This window comes from Triticum dicoccoides, chromosome 5A (genome assembly GCF_002162155.2).
Source record: "Triticum dicoccoides isolate Atlit2015 ecotype Zavitan chromosome 5A, WEW_v2.0, whole genome shotgun sequence".
In the NCBI taxonomy this organism is placed as follows: domain Eukaryota; kingdom Viridiplantae; phylum Streptophyta; class Magnoliopsida; order Poales; family Poaceae; genus Triticum; species Triticum dicoccoides.
Genome location: NC_041388.1, coordinates 695191060 through 695195692, shown reverse-complemented (window position 1 = coordinate 695195692; position 4633 = coordinate 695191060).

Here is a 4633-nt window from a genome sequence, read left to right as displayed (position 1 = left end):
AAAAACAAAAACCCCAGCCACAGAAGTGCTGACGCGTGGATGCCTATTGGTCCCGGTTGGTGCCACCAACCGGGACCAAAGGGTCTCCTGACTGGGCTCTGCGCACTGCCCACGTGGAGGGCCTTTAGTCCTGGTTCTGGATTGAACCGGGACTAAAGGGGAGAGGTATTAGTACCGACACTTTAGTCCCGGTTCCGGAACCGGGACTAAAGGCCCTTACGAACCGGGACTATAGGCCCTTTTTCTACCAGTGCTCGTAGCTTCGGTTTCAATTGAGCGGCCTGCTTTCGCGAATGCTTGTCCTTCCGATAGGCGGCTCGCTCCATCCTCCTCGCGTCCCTCTCCAACCTCCTTTGCGTGTAGAACTGGCGCTCGTCGACGATGTCCTGCGGGAAGCGTTCGCGGCACACCATCATGGCTTCCACGTCCATCTCAGCGATGGCGAGGCGACGTTGCCGCCTCCGGTGGACATGAGGATCCTCGTCGGTGAAAAGCCGTGGGAGAGGCGCGAGATCCTGCGCCCGCTGGCTCGACATGTCGGAAAAATTCATATCCCGACGAGGCCTCAGGAGGCGCCACGCCGATGCGTCGTGCACACGGGCCGCCTCCTCTGCAGTGTCAAAGGTGCCGAGGATGAGGCGTTTCTCGCGAAACCAGATCTCGGAGAAGAAGGCGCCGGAGCGGCGCTCGCGGACTCCATGAAAATCCGAAGCGCCCAGGCGGCGCATCGACATGGTGGCGCAGAGGCAGCGAGGCTAGTGAGAGGGGGCGAGACGAGTGGGCGGCGGACAGAGTGTGTAGGAAGTGCCTTCTTATAACGAGCGCCGGCCGCGGCGCGCACGCGAACCTTTCCCGCGCGCTAGGCCGCTTTTCCCCGCGCGCTGGAGCGTCAAAACCAGGGCGATGGCATGGCCGCTGACATGATCTAAAACGCGCACGGTCATAAAATAGGCCAGCTCGTTGGGCGCACTGCCGATTCAGAATTAAAAAAGGATGGACGGCGGGCGGTCAGCTGACCCAAACGGACAAAAAACGGACAAAAACGCTGTCTGTTTGAGTCACCCGTTAAAATTGCTCTTAGTACGAATAAGATGATTGCACGCACCATTAATTAGTTACTCCTAGTATATAGTACCAGTGGTTGTACTACCACAGCACGTCCATCTTGCATGCATTGCATATCTATGTGCATCGCACGGGGGCTCCGTGTACTACCAGAAGTGTATGCATCTCCAGCAGGACAAGAGTTACGACTTATTTGGCGCGTGGAATTTAATTCAATACATTAGGTCAACTTCATTGCGCGACCCCATCCTCTCCGGCTTCGTTTGTTTGGGATAAAAGGAATAAACCAAATGGCCCAGCGTGAGAGAGCAAACGGACTTTTATCTGTTTTCTGTCCGTTTCGACCCATCCTTGGCCCAAGTTTACGCCGATTTTTGGGTGAAACGGACAGCGCGCGGACGGGCGGGACACGCACGCTTGTCCTCCCCTGGCCCGCCTGTTGGTGACACAAAGCAACCCTCCCCCTCCATGCCTCATTTGACGTCATTTCCCTCCAACCCTCCCACGTCCTTCCCGCCACCCCCTCCCTCCCCATCCATGGCCGACGCCCAGCGGAATTCCGGCGACCTGGTCTTCGACCCGCCCGAAAAGGTGAAGAAGAAGGCGGCCAAGGTGCCAAGGAAGCCGCGGTCGGAGTGCACGCCGGAGGAGATCGCCAAGTTGGACGCGGAATCGGCGAAGAGGAGGAACCGGAGGGCGGTCGTCAAGGTCAATGCCGTCGTAACCAAGTTCGCCGCCGAGCGCGATGCGATGGAGGCCGCGCGGCGCAAGGTCGCAGTTGACGAGAAGGAGGACATCGTCAACAAAGCGCACACCCTCCTCATGTTTGGCATGTGCCATCTGGTCGGTTTCGCTGCAGCGGCCGTCGGCCCGGCGAGCACAGGCTCGTCAGTCGCTCGGCCTCCGCACTGCTAGTCGCCGACGTCGCGGACCACGCTTATGTCGCCCGGCTTTCCCCCGCCAAGGCACGACGCCCAGACCCGTTTCTCGGGGTTGCCGGACGTTGGCATGATCGCGTCGTCCACCCCGCGCCCCTCGGCCGTCATCGACCCCAACGTCACGCCTGGTTCCAGCAGCGGCGGCCGGCCGTCCGTCCGTCGAGATGCAAAGAAAGCATGCACGACCACCATTTACGGGCACCATGCCGTCCCCCCGCGCCTTGTTCGACGGAATGCCAACGCCAACGCCACCGGTCAACGACCCCTTCTACAACCAGTTCATGGAGGATGTGATCTATGAGGATGGGCAGGGCCATGCCTACGACCCCGAGAGACCCAAAGTAAGGATGGCCGCGCCCAGTACGTTGCCGATGAAGAGGACGACGATCGTGCTGACTACGACCATGGTGACTCGTGGCATGAAGATGATGACATCTATTGCGAAGGTGATGGTGATGAAGAAGAAGGCAATGACATTGATATTGATGACGAGCCATTGTTCATCGACGAGCTCACCCAAAGAGCAGAAGCATAAAATAGGCGGAAGAGCATTCACATGGGTTCATATACACAAGATGAGGACAAGTTGATTTGCCAATGTTGGATGAAGATTAGCCAAGATCCGGAGACCGGCGTGCAACAAAAGGGGCTTGTTTTTTGGACGAGAGTCCACAAAACATTCCATGAAAGGAAGATGTTTGAGCCCTACCAAATTACAAGCAACCGTGGCATCACCTCGATTCAAAAGAGATGGTTGTTCATCCAACAAGAGTGTAACAAGTATTGCATCGCATTTGAGAACGTTGAAGCACGACCCATGAGTGGTCTCGGCGTTTCGGGGACATGATATGCTCTCCTTATTCTAGTCATTTCCTTGCTACGGCCATGAGATTTCGGCCTTGCATATGTTTGCATTTTCAATTGTTGTTGATCATGTGATGTAGGCATTTCAATCTTTGGAAGCATTCAAGGTCCGGCACAATGACAAGCCATTCACTCTTACGCATTGTTGGACGATTATTAACAATTGCCCTAAGTTCGAGGATCAATACCATGGACTTCAAAAAAAGTGAGGCAAGAAGACGACCAAGTTCGCCGGAGGTGGAGATGACGAGGCGTTGAAGAGGCCGAGGGGCAAGACCAACTTCAAGGTGGACGACATACGTGATGCTTCATCCATGGCCTTACATGAGACTTTGCATGGCATGATGTCTCAAAAGGATATGAGGGACGAGAAGAAGCGGCAAAGTAAGAACGAGCAAATGAAGCAATACCTAGAGCTTCAAAGGAAGAAGTTTGAGGTGGAGGAGGCGACCAAGAGGAGGAAGATCGACATGGAGGAGGCGTCCCGACAAAGGCAGCTCAACATCGAGGCCGACAATGTCTCGGCCAGGCAGCGGTAGCTCGACATCGAGGCCACCAATGCCGCAACCAAAGCACATGAGATGGCCCTTGCGATCATGAGCGTGGACTTGACCAAGATGATGAGCGAGAAGATAAGGAGATGGTTCGAGGGCAGGCAGAAGGAGATGTTCGACGCCGACGACCTGAACTAGGTCGTTCGGTCGGCCGTGGCTGTTAGTTTTGGAGCCTGGCATGTGTGCCGCCCGCCTGCTGGGCTGCTGGCTATGTGCCGACGAGAAACACATTCATCTTGGAGGCTAGCATGGGTGCCGCCCGCCCGCTGGGCTGCTGGCTGTGTGCCGGCGAGAAACACATTTATTTTGGAGGTTGATTGTGTTGCCGGCGAGAACGTACTGGCCGTTGACTCTGTTGCCGACGTGACTAGGGCCGCTGGTATTTAAAACGTTGTTCTCTTTTTAATATGGAGACAGACAAGATGTGGCCAAAGGATGCGGCTGTGCATTGGTGCACGGCTACCGCATCCTAGTACACGTCCGGACACGACTCCATCGCTCTACCCAAAGGGACAAAATTCGATCAAACCGAACCTTCGTTTGAAGTCACGCCGTGGAGTTGGCCTTATTATAAGCGGATACTATTATTATTTTACTTGGTTTTAATAGGTAGGAGTGGCTGTGGGTGGGAGCACGCGCAGCACAACAGGGGAGGCGTATAGTAGACAGGAGACAGGTGTCCTGCGATTGCGAGCGAAAGAGACAGCCGACGGACGGGCGGGCGGGGTACAGCAAACAATGGACTGACACGCGGGTGGTCCCACATGCCGGTGGTATCTGGGGCCCACCGCCCAGAAGCACATGCCGTCGGTTCAATGCGTCCGCCCATGATTCTTGCTTGCTTTAGCTTTACCTTCCTCCGTTACAGAATAGATGACTCAACTTTGTACTAGTTTACAACAGACCTTTTTCATTTGCTTTATTAAATCTCGCTTCCATTGATTTGCTTTGCTTTGCCTTGTGTCCCCCTCCATCCCTAATTACTATCTCTTCTGTACTCTTATTGCTAATCCTACTCTCACTCGCTCGTTATCATTAGGACAACATCGAGGAAGGAAGCAGTGAAGCGGAGTGGAGTGGAGTGATGAAGTGGCGAACCAAGGCAAGCCGACCCAAGCAGGCAGACAGGAATGATTCCGTCGGGCGGTTGTTTAACACGTTACGTAGAAATGCCTCAATCAATCAAAATCAGCAGGCCGCACATGTATCTAT